The 15,477-nt window shown below is 41.6% G+C and overlaps 1 protein-coding gene and 1 pseudogene across 11 annotated transcripts in view; both read left to right on the forward strand.

The window, feature by feature from the left end:
- Nucleotides 1-15,477, forward strand: part of SMYD3 (SET and MYND domain containing 3) — a 761,886-nt gene that overhangs the window by 602,300 nt on the left and 144,109 nt on the right. The window lies entirely within an intron of this gene.
- On the forward strand, nucleotides 1,837-2,134 carry LOC129652941 (non-histone chromosomal protein HMG-14-like; annotated as a pseudogene).

The following is a 15,477-nucleotide window of genomic DNA, read 5'->3' on the forward strand; positions in this document are numbered from 1 at the left end:
AGTTTTGCTAATAGGATGTGTCTTCTGAATCAAACACCATCTTGAATTAATGAAAACACTCTTTGATTAATTTGATCAGTCTAATACTTTAATTTGCCATAACCATGCCCGTCATATAGTTAAAAAAAAAAGTTATAGAAAAAGCATAGATTATAGAAATAAATGAATGGAATGGGGAAAGTTGGATCCATTGTTGATAGCTCCCCAAGCTTCAGTCTACTTTAGTGTTTACGTTTTGCCATTCACAAGCATTCCAGGAATCAGATCCCCTGGAATTCCTCCTCAGAGTTGAACCTGGAATGGCTGGGAGCAAACTAGCGTCCCATCAGCATCCTTGGTTGGGGATGGGAAGGCTGTTGCATTTAGTGCCTCTTACCTGCCATTTTGAAGAAGGGCATGGCAACCCACTCCAGTATTCTTGGCCTGAAAATCCTATGGACGAGGATCCTGGTGGGCTACAGTCCAGAGCATCTCAAGGAGTCAGACATGACTTAACGACTGTGCATGCAAGCTCACATGCCATCTGTATGGCAGACCTCAATTGTTTTTTTGAGTGTTTATTTGATTAAAACTCAGATCATGTTCACTTTTGGCTTATTGTTATAGTTGAAATATGGGCTGAAATAATATATTAGGAAAGAGTTTAGCTACAAATGACAGATAACCCAAAGAAAACTGGCTTTAGTAAGTGTAATATATTTTTCTCAATAATTCTAGAGAAGCAGCCCAACATGAGAGCAGCTACTGGTAGGTCTCATCACAGACCCAGAATCCTTCTGTCTTTCTCCTTAGACAGCCATAGCATATGCTTTTGTCTTCATGGCCCCAGGATGACTGCTGCCCCCAAGCCCCAGTCATTGCATCCAAGCTCTATACGGGAAAAATAAGGGGTGATAAAAGGCAGAGAACAAAGGGAAACTCTCCTGGGGATTTCCACCTGCATCTTATGGGTCAGACCTCTGTCACATACTACTGCAGCTGTAAAAGAGGTGAGGAAACAGAATTTTGGCTTTTCAGCCTTTATACTAGAAGAAGACAAGGGAGAAGAAGTTGTGAATAGCTTTTTGATAGCCCATCTGTAGTGTCTATCATATCCATTAAGACCATTTTCTTTACTCCTTTGAGTTCAAAGTTTGAGATAATATTAGGATTGATCAGAGAAAGAGAATGAGCAGGGTGTATATGTGTGTTTGTGTGTGCACATACATGCACACATGAAAAAAGACAGAGATAGGTTGATTGATTGATTATAAGGATTTGGCTCATGTGATTGTGGAGACTGACAGGTCCCAACATCTGCAGTCGGCAGGCAGGAGACCCAGGGTTGCTGATGCCGTAAGTTACGGTCTGAAAGTTGGTAGGCTCGGCAATGCAAGAAAGCCAGTATTTCAGTTTGAGTCCAAAGGAAGGAAGAAATTGAAATCCTGACTACCTAGAAGGTAGTCAGGGAGAAGGAGTTCGCTCTTACTAGTGGTGGGGTCAGCCTTTCTGTGCTATTCAAGGCTTCAACTGATTGAGTGTGGCCCACTCACACTGGGGAGAACAATCTGCTTTAATAAGCCAATTTATCCACGTGTTAATCTCATCCAAAAACACTTTCATGGGCACACCCAGAATAGTGTCTGACTAAATGTCAGACTAAATGTCTGGACACCATATGACCCAGTCAAGTTGACATATAACTTTAACCATTACGAATACTGTGTTACAGGCAGGCCAAGCTGTATCATCAAAAAAGTACTGGAGGGCAGGTGTGGCAGCATCTGGCTTTGGGAAGGCTGTTGGTGCACAGTAGCCCACAGGTACCTGGCGCACACCCGCCCCACCACCATCATGATGCCCAAGGGGAGGGTCCGCTCCACCAAAGGAGTGGCTAATGGGGAGCCCAAGAGATGAGCAAGGTTGTCAGCTAAGCCTGTTCCTGAAAACGTGGACATGAAGCCACAGAAGCAGCAGGAAAGGATACTCTTCAGACCAAAAAGTGCACACAAAAGGGCAAAAGGTAGCAAAGGGAAAACTGGCCAAAATGCCTAAGCAAGAAACTGAAGAAGATTTACCTGTAGAAAATGGAGAAACTAAAAATGAAGCAAGTCTAGCTTCTGATGAACAGGAGAGAAAAAAGCCGTCTGATTAACATCATCTGCTATGTCATATCAGTGGCCCCTGTCTCCCTTCTGGCATGATCCAGAGGAATATTTTTATCTAATATTTTGTAAATACAAGACTTTTAGAAGCTCTGGAGACATTTTTTAAGAAGCGAATTCTACTTCCTTCCCTTTTTAAGTGTAAAGGGTTTTTAAAAAAAAAATATTTTTTTTAGTATAACTGCATTAGTTTCTGCTGTACAATAAGGTGAATCAGCTATACGTACACATATATTCCCCACTCTAGAGTCTCCCTACCACCCCTCCCCCATCCCACCCCTCTGTCACACCCCTCTAGGTCATCACAGAGCACCGAGTAGAGCTCTCTGTGCTATACACCAGCTTCCCACTGCTGGTGCTGCTAAGTTGCTTCCAGTCGTGTCCGACTCTGTGTGACCCCATAGACTTCGGCCCACCAGGCTTGCCGCCCCTGGGATTCTCCAGGCAAGAACAGTGGAGTGGGTTGCCATTTCCTTCTCCAATGCATGAAAGTGAAAAGTGAAAGTGAAGTTGCTCAGTCGTGTCCCACTCTTCGCAACCCCATGAACCGCAGCCTACCAGCCTCCTCCATCCATGGAATTTTCCAGGCAAGAGTACTGGAGTGGGGTGCCATAGCCTTCTCCGAGCTTCCCACTAGTTATCTATTTAACACGTGATAATGTATATATGTCAATCCTACTCTCCCAATTTGTCCCTCCCTCCCCTTGCAAGGGTTTTTTAAAGAGGTAAAAACATTTTCTGTTTTTTTATTTTTTTGGTACAACCAGAAAATAGTGGGATAAGGAATTGATTGTCTTGAATGTCCACTTAACATACCATAGATGGGGATTATTTTTTATATCTTATAATACAAAGCATATTAAGTGGCAGTTTGAAGTCACATTGTATATTTACTGTGTCTTGGACATTTGAGCTTCCATTCCTGTGTTGTTTTCAGTAGAATCGTTTCCTAAAGAAAACCCCTTGTCTTGGTTGTCCCTGTCAGAATTGCATGCTAACATCTTTGGTCATGGTTGTGCAGTTTTTGTACTAACTTTGGTAATATACTGTGAAAGAAAACTGAAAATTTTAATATATAGTGTATATGATATTAAGTTGTGAATTAGTGAAATTTATAATGTAGTAACTTAACAATATTTGAAGATACTGGTACTTAATATCCTATTAAGAAAAATTTGCCTTCCAATTTTAAGCTGGAAAGTCACCAGAATAACTGTTTTAGGAAAGAATCACAATGACATGATTTTTCAGATTTTAAGAATTGTGCGCAAATTGAAATATCTGTGTACTGATCCTCAAAATAGCCAAGAAGATCTCTATTATTATTTTTAAAAAATTGCTTGATTTCTGTGCTGGATTCCAGTCCATTGTGTACCTATCTTGGGCAAGGTATTCTTCCTCTCTGATTTTTTATGTCATCTGTTACACAAAGGAGGAGTTGTATTAAGACTCCATCATCTTAAGGCCCCTTCTGGCTCTATTACCCCTTATTTCTATGAAATGTTTCCTAGTGGAAGTGAGTAGAATATATATTTAGATGAGAATATAAACTTGATTTCAATTAGTTCATCAGTTATATTTTCAATTTTCTATTTGAGAATTTTGTTGTGTTCAGCGATATAAACATTCCTTCTGAATTCTCTATACTGTTTATTTGATTTGAAAAATATAAAGGTGAATTCAACTTAGTGCATCCCCAAAAGAGCATACATTCAAAATTAATTCAGTCAAAAATTATATTTACTTCAGTTCTTAGATTTAAAGTTTTCAAGCTTATTTTTCTGCTTTTCTTGGAACCTAGAAAATTCATCTCAACAGGTTTCTGCATCAAGTAATGTTTATTATGTGCCTACATCTGCATGTTACTGGACTTGCCTAGTGTCGTATTTCAGGAAGGCAAGAGGCCTTTTAATAGCAGGAGTAATTTGCATTTGTGGAGTAAGCTGTCATTTGTAATCAGCAACAACTTAATTTCTGGAAGAAATAAAACTTACCTTCTCGAAAAGGTTTTGGAATGATTTGGCTTGTGCAGGTCAAAATCCAAGGCAATAGGAACAGAACAGACTAAATGGAACTGATTGTTTCCATAAGTTCGTGGATAGTACCTAGTATGCTTCCTTGGATGTCACATGTTTTATTGCAGAAGAAAAAGCTATGTTTACTTTCCATGTCACTTTCTTTCCTAATACCTGTTACATATGATCTTTCTTTTAAAACACAATGTCGATCTACTCACAGCCCTCTTGCCTCATTCCTAGATTATTGAAATCACCCCTAAATGGTCACCTGACACTCAAATTTCTTTCTCTTTCATCTGTCTTATACATGGTTTCAGAGTAAGTTTTCTGAAACAGCACTACTTCCATGCTGTTGCTTTATTCAGAATTTTTAAAAATATTTAGCATTATCTTTAGTCTTCAAGATAAACTTCAAACTCAGCATAGCATTCACTGTCCTCCAGGATCATGACCCCAAGGTCCAGCCTACCTTGGTTTCTTTTTTCTCTTTTCCTTTTCCCTCTCTTCTCTTCTTCAGTTATCTGATCTAACTTGTTTAATTATAACCTTCCCCTATCTAAAAGATTCTGAAGTGGCTTTCAGGCACACGTGCGTACATGATACACATGTATGCAGTAATATATACCTGCATATGCCATATAACAGAGATACATTTATATTGATTTGTGAAATAAGTGACAAAAAATCAGATAAAACCAAGTTAGAACCCAGAATGCATGCCATATGATCCTGTATAGTGATAAGAAATAAATTACAAATTTGCTCTGAATTTCTCAGCAGCCAAATATCTGTGTACTGATCCTCAAAATAGCCAAGAAAATCTCAATTATTTAAGAAAAAAAGAAAAGTGCTCAATTTCTGTGCTGAATTCCAGTCCATCGTGTATCTATCTTGCACAAGGCATTCAGCCTCTCTTGATTTTTTTCTACCTGTAATACAAGGGAGTTGTATTAAGACTAATTTCAAAATGCACAGTACCTGGAAGACTGGACACAAACATGCTCCTTAGCTGAAGCAGTTTTTTCTTGTCTCTGAGACCCCTGCCATGGGTCCCACTGAGACTGACTGATCAATATCCTTGTCCAGACATCCACAAAGATTTAAATAGCTGACTTTTATAATATTCTTCAGTGTGGCTGATTGACATAATTTCACATTATAGCTTAATCAAAGAAGTAAGGAAGGTGAAAATTTATGTAATCTAGGTTCTTTATCTCTCTGGCTTACTTCATTCCAAGAGTAAAACTTATAGAACTATATAGAAGAAAGCAAAGATTGCATATCCTTCAAGTAATCCTTTATTATTTCTTATAGTCTTTTAATTAAAAAAATATTAAAAGTCAAAGTACTAGACCCCCATTGAAAACCTTAGTACACACTCTCTCCTGCTGCTCCCCAAGTCTTGCCCCCAAGAGGTGCCCCATTTCAGCTTCTGCATTTATTCTGTGTTTCTAAGACTAAAACTCCCTTAAATCACATGCTATTTTGCTATTGGGTTGCTTTAATGACTTTTTTATTTGCAGGATTTCAAATTTGCTTTTTATTCCCAATCTTCCAGTTTAGGTTTTATTTCTACTTGTTTCTGTTCTGTAATTTCTTATTCATGTCCAGTATGTGCCTCTCTGTTAGCTATCTATTTGCACATCCTAATCTTAAAGTCTTGGTCATTCAGTGCTATAGTTTATTTTCCTGGAGTGAAATCACATCCGGATTCTTGATTTTTTATTTTTGTTGAGTATCTACCTTAGCCTTGCATTTCACTGTGTGTTTTGGAATTCTGTGTGGCAGGCCCATTTTTAGTGGGACGTCTTCTTACTTTGTTCTTTTTCCTCCGCCTCTGCGCATCTGCTCTCTCGTAGCTTTCCGCTTGCCTCCCTCAGGCCCCAGCTCAGAACCAGACTTCATGGCGGTTTAACTGTGGACCACAGTGATGTTGAGATTGCAGACCTGGTTACTTAGGCGATAGGCATCTGACTCTGTACCCGGAGAGACTCTATATGTGTCTTCTAGGCTTTCCAGGGCCAACAGTTCCTGTAAATATTTATCCCCAGGAAACATGTCATCATCCTATATTTTCAGCCTCTTTTCATAACCAGGGAAGACTCACCCTTGCCTTTAAGCTCACCTTTGTCTGTGAAGCACTTTTCTCTCTCTTAACCATTGGGACTAAACGCGTGTCTGTGACTGCCAGCTTCCAGACCTGAGGCTCTGGTTTCGGTTTTGCTGACTGCTCTGCATTTCTGTTACTGGTCCAGAAGAGATGTTGATCTTGTTTTTGAATTAGTAAAGCCATTTTTGTTTCTCTTTTTATAGTTTACTTATCATTACTATCACTTTGGAGTAGAGGTGAGCACCTCCAAGTCTGAACTTACACCATCTTGTTGGAAGCCTGCTGTTCGCTTCTCATAGCTAAGAATTCAAGTCTTTGGCAGCGGAAGAAAATATGAGGATAAACAATGATCTAATTCTCCTGAGGGCTTCCAAACATGTGTGCACTTTTCCTGGTACCAGCCTGTCTGCGAAGCAGGGATCTGTGTCTTGTATCACTGGGCCTTCTATGGACAGAGAGTTGAGTAGAGTCATTCTGAAAGTATATCCATTTCAAAAATAGTTTAAAAGATGGTTCTGTAGGGGAAACACCCTCAGAAACTCCTCATTCCTTGATGCTACGATTCTAAGTTCACTTGCTCTTATTTTCTCCTGTGGGGTTTCCCTGATGGTCTGCCATGCAGAAGACACAGGATTCGCAGGTTCAGTCCCTGGGCTGGGAAGATCACCTGGAGGAGGGAAATGGCAACCCACTCTAGTATTCTTGCCTGGAGAATCCCATGGACAGAGGAGCCTGGTGGGCTACAGTCCAAAGGGTCTCAAAGAGTCAGACACGACTGAGCAACTGTGCACACACATTTTCTCCTATAGAAATAAAGCAATGTTGATAGCTGTCTTTGGTAATCATTTCAGTTTCTTTTCAGAGACTCCCTTTTCTTGGGTCTCTCTGAAGCCCTGCACAACCTCTGTGGGTTACAGAGCCCAGCGTCCCTTAGAGACACGGCTAGTGCTGGTGCCAGGCAAGCGCAGCCTTGGTTCCTGTACGTGCTGCGCTGTCCCTGCCCTGTCACTGCCCAACTGGAAAAACTGGGGAGAAGAGGCAGGCTTGACCTAAAGGGAGGAACAAGGATTGTCTGAAGAAGGAGTAAAGGATGTAGAGTTAAAGCTGTATTCAAAGGAAATGAAGGTTTTCTACCCAGGAAAAGATTTTTATGGTAACTTGAGTCTATTTGAAATATGAACAAGTACTGAAAGGTCATTAGAAAACCTATATATATATATATATATATATATATATATTTGCTGCCTTCTTCTATTTTGCTAAATTAATTGTAAGCAGAAATGCCTCATGGTAGGAATGATGAGCCCAGTCAGCTCTGAATTGTTTTATATTTCAAGTTTTAACAATCTAAGTAGAATGTGTTTCCTGTTTCTCAAGTTTTCATCATAACAGAATTACATTATCTTCAGAAGATTAGCAAGATTTGGTAGGGAACTGAAGGAAAGAGAGAGAAAGAGTGTGTTGTGCATGTGTGTGTGTGATAACTTTGTAAGCAGTAAAACCTAACAGTACTATATGTTACCTGTCTTGTTTCTCCAAACACCCAGAAGAATGGTTTTTCCAAAAGTGGCTGTAAAACTGTTTAAGTGAGGAAAGGGGTTGATTGGCTTCATAATCACCTAACCCCACATGCAGTGCCTCTGTGAAGGCCAGGGCAAGGCTTCTGGGTATGGCACAGTGGGCATAGCAGGCTGTGAAATACACCCTGTAGCTATGGCATTAGCCCTGGGGTGTGCTGTTTCCATATCACAGGTCACAGCGCTTCAACACTGACTTCCCCCCAGAGACCATATGGCTCTGGTTTATCCAAAAGCCCACCCCAAGGGTAAGAAGAGGGTTTCGCCACAATTTGTGGTGACATGAATTCCATCTCACAACCTTTACAATTCTTGCATACAAATCCTTTTCTCCGGGCTTTTGGTGTAGAAGCAGCTCTGGCCTGGGGAACGGATTCAGGGGTGGCTGCTTCTGTGCCAAGGGAGTATGTATTCTGTGTCCTGGCACATTACTGAGTGAGGACTCAGCACATGGCACACGGTGCTCGAGGAGCGCTGCGGAGCGAAGTGGTGCTGGTTGTTTAGTCCCTAAGTCGTGTCCGACACTTTGCAACCCCACGGACCCTTCCAAGTTGCTCCTTCCATGGGATTTCCCAGGCAAGAATACTGGAGTGTGTTGCCATTTTCTCCTCTGGTGGATTTTCCCGACCCTGCATTAGCAGGTGGATTCTCTACTGCTGAGCAACAGGGAAGCCCTAGAGTGAGGTACTCTTCCTCAAAGAATAGAATCATCGTAATTTTGTCTACTCAAGCTTCGGGGCTCTCACTGTGTGCCGGGCATGATTATATACCTCCTCTCACTTAATCTCCATCATCTTATAAGAGGGTGGTTGCTCTTCTTCACACTCTGCAGATGCAGTAACTTCAGGAGCTACATTCTTAATTGCTCCACTGTATTGTCTCTGTAATTTCATGAATAGTATATACATTTTCCCTCTCTTAGTTTTTAAATATGGGAGTATGATTTGCGTCCATTAAAATTCACTCTTTTTACTGCACAGTTCTGAGTTTTGACAAATACATGCCATTTGCCTCACCACAGCTACCCAGATACAGATCAATCCCATCACCCCTCCCAGATTCCCCTGTAACTGCGTTAAAGTCAGCCTCCACCCCCACCTGCAGCCCCTGCTAACCCCTGATCTGCTGTCACTATAGCCTAACCTTTTCCAGAATGTCATATAAATTGATCCTAACAGCCATTTGATTCTATCTTCCTTCATTTAGAATGATGCATTTGATACTCAGCCATGTTATTTTTACATGCATGTAAATTTATAATCTCAGTATTTGGTTTATTGTCAAGTTGTAATCTATTATGCAGCTGTCCCACAGTTTATCTATTTACCAATTGAAGGGTGTTTGGCTTCTTTTCCAATTGGTGATGATTATCAATGAAGCCACTTTAAACATTCATATGTAGGCTCTTCACAGCTATTTGTAAGGCCTCCCCAGACAGCCATTTTGCTTTTTTGCATTTCTTTTCCATGGGGATGGTCTTGATCCCTGTCTCCTGTACAGTGTCATGAACCTCAGTCCGTAGTTCATCAGGCACTCTATCTATCAGATCTAGTCCCTTAAAAATATTTCTCACTTCCACTGTATAATCATAAGCGATTTCATTTAGGTCATACCTAAATGGTCTAGTGCTTTTCCTTACTTTCTTCAATTTAAGTCTGAATTTCATGATCTGAGCCACAGTCAACTCCCGGTCTTGTTTTTGCTGACTGTATAGAGCTTCTCCATCTTTGGCTGCAAAGAGTATAATCAATCTGATTTCAGTGTTGACCATCTGGTGATGTCCATGTATAGAGTCTTCTCTTGTGTTGTTGGAAGAGGGTGTTTGCTATGACCAGTGTGTTTTCTTGGCAAAACTCTATTAGCCTTTGCCCTGCTTCATTCTGTATTCCAAGGCCAAATTTGCCTGTTACTCCAGGTGTTTCTTAACTTCCAAAGTTTGCATTCCAGTCCCCTATAATGAAAAGGACATCTTTTTTGGGTGTTAGTTCTAAAAGGTCTTGTAGGTCTTCATAGAACCGTTCAACTTCAGCTTCTTCAGTGTTACTGGTTGGGGCATAGACTTGGATTACTGTGATACTGAATGGTTTGCCTTGGAAAAGAACAGAGATCATTCTGTTGTTTTTGAGATTGCATCCAAGTACTGCATTTTGGACTCTTTTGTTGACCATGATGGCTACTCCATGTCTTCTAAGGGATTCCTGCCTGCAGTAGTAGATATAATGGTCATCTGAGTTAGATTCACCCATTCCAGTCCATTTGAGTTCACTGATTCCTAGAATGTCAATGTTCACTCTTGCCATCTCCTGTTTGACCACTTCCAATTTGCCTTGATTCATGGACCTAACATTCCAGGTTCCTATGCAATATTGCTCTTTACAGCATTGGACCTTGCTTCTATCATCAGTCACATCCACAGCTGGGTATTGTTTTTGCTTTGGCTCTATCCCTTCATTCTTTCTGGAGTTATTTCTCCACTGATCTCCAGTAACATATTGGGCACCTACTGACCTGGGGAGTTCCTCTTTCAGTATCCTATCATTTTGCCTTTTCATACTGTTCATGGGGTTCTCAAGGCAAGAACACTGAAGTGGTTGGCCATTCCCTTCTCCAGTGGACCACATTCTGTCAGACCTCTCCACCATGGCTGTATATTGTCACCCTGCTTATTTAACTTATATGCAGAGTACATCATGAGAAACGCTGGGCTGGAAGAAGCACAAGCTGGAAGATTGTCAGGAGAAATATCAATAACCTCAGATTTGCAGATGACACCACCCTTATGGCAGAAAGTAAAGAGGAACTAAAGAGCCTCTTGATGAAAGTGAAAGAGGAGAGTGAAAAAGTTGGCTTAAAGCTCAACATTCAGAAAACTAAGATCATGGCATCTGGTCCCATCACTTCATGGCAAATAGATGGGGAAGCAGTGGAAACAATGTCAGACTTTACTTTGGGGGGCTCCAAAATCACTGCAGTTAGTGACTGCAGCCATGAAATTAAAAGACGCTTACTCCTTGGAAGGAAAGCTAAGACCAACCTAGATAGCATATTCAAAAGCAGAGACATTACTTTACCAACAAAGGTCCATCTAGTCAAGGCTATGGTTTTTCCAGTGGTCGTGTATGGATATGACAATTGGACTGTGAAGAAGGCTGAGCGCCAAAGAATTGATGCTTTTGAACTGTGGTGTTGGAGAAGACTCTTGAGAGTCCTTTGGACTGCAAGGAGATCCAATCAGTCCATTCTGAAGGAGATCAGCCCTGGGTGTTCTTTGGAAGGAATGATGCTGAAGCTGAAACTCCAGTACTTTGGCCACCTGATGCGAAAAGTTGACTCATTGGAAAAGACTCTGATGCTGGGAGGGATTGGGGGCAAGAGGAGAAGGGGACGACAGAGGATGAGATGGCTGGATGGCATCACCGACTCGATGGATGTGGGTTTGAGTGAACTCCAGGAGTTGGTGATGGACAGGGAGGCCTGGCGTGCTGCGATTCATGGGGTCGCAAAGAGTCGGACACAACTGAGTGACTGAACTGAACTGATGTAGGTTTTTGTGTGAATATAGATTTTCATTTCATTTGGGTAAATAGGAGTAGGATTGCTGGGTTGTACAGTAAATATATGTTAAACTGTATAAGAAATTGCCAACCTGTTTTCTAAAGTAGCTGTACCATTTTGAATTTCCCACCATCAATGAATGAAAGTTCCAGTTACTCCACTTCCAGCACTTGACTTTATCAGTTTTGTTTTTGTTTTTAATCATTCAAATAGACGTATAGTTAATATCACTTTCTGGCTTTAATTTGCGTGTTTTAATGGCTAATGGGGCTTCCCAGGTGGCGCTAGTGGTAAAGAACCCACTTAATAAAGGCAACATAAAATAGGTGGGTTCAGTCCCTGGGTTGAGAAGATCCCCTGGGGGAGGGCATGACAACCCACTCCAGTATTCTAGCCTGGAGAAACCCCCATGGACAGACTAATGATTTATTATTTTCATGTGCTTTTTTGCCATCTATATAACTTATTTGGTGATATACTTGTTCAAATCTTTTGCCCATGTTAAAAGTTAGATATTTTCTTCTTCTTGAGTTTTGAGAGTTCTTTATCCTGCATCGAAGTCTTTTATTAGATACATATTTCAGAAAACGTTTGTCCTTGTCTGTGACTTATCTTTTAATTCTCTTGAAAGAGTATTTTGAAGGGTGGAGGTTTTTATTTTATTTATTTTATTTTTGGGGTGGAGGTTTTTAATTTTGCTGTCATTCAGTTTTCATTCTCTTTCTTTAACAATTCTGTCTTCTGATGGTATATCTAAGAAATCTTTGTCTAACCCAAGAGAATAAAGATTTTTCTATGTCTTCTATTAGAAATTTTATAGTTTTAGGCGTGATCCATTTTTTAGTTAATCTTTATATGTGGTACAAGGTTTATTTATTTATTTATTTTTTTGCAAATGGATGCCCCATTATTCCAGTAGCATTTGTTGAATCAATATCTTATGTAAGACAGTATATCATAGAAAAAGTCCAGTATTAGATATAGGAGTAGTTGAGTTCTAGTCCTGGAACAGCTACTCTGAACACTGGTGACACTAGCCAGAGATCAAATCTGAATGTTGGGTAACAGGGCAGTTGACTACATGCTTTAGAGGCATGCAGAGTCTGCTGCCTCCTAACTGTTTGATGTTGGCAGGTCTCCCTGTAATAGTCCCTAGTTTTTCCTTTTGTAAGATGAGAATCATCCATATCTGGCAAAGCTGCTTGGAGGGTTCAATTAGATAATGTAAGTCGAGCTCAGGAGGTGGCATTTCCTCAGTGATGGTGGCTATTATTGTTTTGAGTAGTCTGAGGAAAGAGTCTAAATGGAACGTTGTAGGAATTACAGCATCCGCTGTTCCCATCATTTGCTGATCAGATTCCCCGAATTGCTCACCTAATCTTCTTGACAGCTTTTGAAGTCTTCCTGCTCCAACTTTTAGTCATCTTTGCCTGCTTCCTTCCCCTTTTTTGTTCCTAATGCCTTCTGTTTGGCTCCAGTGATCCCTCTGTTGTGGTGATGAGTCCTTTTCACTCTTGTATTCACCCTGTGATCCCCCACCCCCGACCCCCGGCCTGGGCACTCCCTCCTGAGAAGGGAGCTGACCTATGTCCAGACTGAGGCATCTCACGACCTTTCATCACACGTGACCCTGTTCATTCCCACATTTCCCGACGAGGCTCACACTGAAGGGTGTGTGGTTGGGCTGTATGTAGGGGTGTGGGGTATGTGCAGGGAGGAGGGAATGGAGGGGGCTGTCTGAATGAGTGGGAAAACAGCAAAGACAGCAGGAGTGACCCCGGCCAGAGTGACCTGCAGGCCATTCCTCCCCTTCCCCCCAGATCCCGGGACAAAGCAGATGTCATCGTGGCTCTTTCCTCAAGTTCCCTCCCAGAGGAGATGCTGATGCTTTTAGGATTTAGCACGTGGGAATTCTTCTCCCTTTCTGAGTGTGACTACACTTGGAATTTTTTGCCCACGATGAAGCAGAAATCATGGAACTCCATGGGAACGGAGGCCAGACAAGACTTCCCTTGCCACTGATTTCTCACTACCGTGCTGAGGAGTGTCTCCCATACTCCCTCAGCCCTGAGCCTGAGAATAGGCCTCCTCAGCAGTCACAGCAGCTCAGGGCTCCAGAGTGGGTGAGACCAGCTACTCTGCAGGGCAGTGGGCAAGGGTTGTGCCTAAAACCTGTAGCTGGCTCAGCAGTGACAAGAGGAAGGATGTCCCCACAGTCAGGAGTGGGAGGATGGGGTATTCTCATTCCTTCAATTGTCATAATCTGTGAAGAAATTAAGAGAATATGATACCACTCAAAAATAACTTTTATTTATTTAATTTGCAAAGTACATTTTCCTCCCGTATCTATTTGCTGGGCACAACAGCAGACTTGAAGGCTATGACGTGCTTGACTTCCCAAACCTTTGGAATCCTGTGGGTCTCTGTCACACAAACTTCCACTGAAATCTCACTGTGGTGATGTGGGAAGAAGCAGACTAAATAGTGAATTTCATGGTAACTCCTTGGGGCTCACTATTTGTGTAGTTATAGAGAGGTAAAGAATCTGCCTGCAGTGTGGGAGACCTGGGTTTGATCTCTGGGTCAGAAAGATCCCCTGAAGAAGGGAATAGCAACCCACTCCAGTATTCTTGCCTGGAGAATCCCATGGACAGAGGAGCCTGGAGGGCTACCGTCCATGAAGTTACAGAGTCGGACACGACTGAGCGACTAAGCAGCAGCAGCAGACAGGCCCCTGCAGCAACACCGCCTCCATGAAGGGATGAAGCTGGGGAAATGGCGTCACTGGTGAGTCCAGGAGAATGTGTGATGCGGCTCTGTGAGTTGTGGATGGGGGCTACCAACTGTGGTTCCACTTTCTTAGTCCCTTTCTTTGAGAAGTAGCTCTAGGGCTCCAGGTAAATACAGCATGTTGTATGTGTTTCTACATTTCTCCACACTCTTACCCCAAAACCTGCTGAAATGATGCTAAGATTGGGCTCTCCTTACGTATTGTTGAGTGCATACTTTCAGAGCCTAAAAGGTAGGCACAAGAAAGCATGCTTTTTACTTAGATCCATAAACAAATATCACAAGAGGCTAGTGATATGTCAGAAGGTGTCAGTTCAGTTCGAATAGCTGGAAGAAACATTAGGCATCGGCTTCAATACCTTCCTTTTACAGAGAGTAAAAGTGACCTGGACAGTGAGTGATGTTAGAGAGTCAGGACCAGAAACCCCAGGGATGCTAACTCTGGGGCGATGCTCTTTTGATGAGGCACTGTGGGTACTGTACCTGGGCGTGGGGGCAAAGGTAAAGGTTAAAAGAGTAAGTTGGCTAGAAGTTCCCCTCTGACTGTTTTTCTTGCAAGATCACGTCCATTTGTTCACTCATCTTGAAGTGCTTAAAATAATGTCTTTATCCAATTTCTCATCTCCTTTGGATGACAGAACTGTAGAAATAAAAACAGAATATATATATATATATTAGATTGTTTTTGTATTGTTTAGATAGATTGTTTTACCACTGGGTAATTTAGTGTATTTTAATTGTAATGTCTGTCCAAGACCAAGCACTAATGTTCACTAATGCTTCCACTAACCACCCAGGAGGATGAGATTCGGTTGAGCCTGTAAAAGACTAAACCAGTAGCTGCTAGTGGTTCATCTGAGGAACCAAGACACATTCTGCAACAAGGACTGTGATTTCCAAGAAGTCTTTTCTGTTCCAAGCCTGAGCATTAATTCTCAGGAAATCAGGCTTCTGGTATTGCTTAGGACTTAGGAGTGGACTTGTCTCCTTTTTTGCTTATCTCTCACCCACAGTCACCATTTATCGCCAATCTTTCAGCAAACCTGCATGAATGTTTACTTCCCTCCTTCCTTTTTTCCCCCCTTTCTTTCTTCCTTTACCAAGTATTTAATGAAGTAAGGCTTGTAATACACCAACTATGGTAATCCTAAGAGAAGAAGACCTCCCCTTCCCGCACATTCTAGTGTGGACACAGACATCAGATACACAGTTCTGTCCGTACAGCAGTTATCATAATGGAAGCCTGTTTTAAGTGCAGTGGGAAGAAAGGAAAGGAAAAAAAA

Source organism: Bubalus kerabau, chromosome 5 (assembly GCF_029407905.1).
Source record: "Bubalus kerabau isolate K-KA32 ecotype Philippines breed swamp buffalo chromosome 5, PCC_UOA_SB_1v2, whole genome shotgun sequence".
NCBI classification, from domain to species: domain Eukaryota; kingdom Metazoa; phylum Chordata; class Mammalia; order Artiodactyla; family Bovidae; genus Bubalus; species Bubalus kerabau.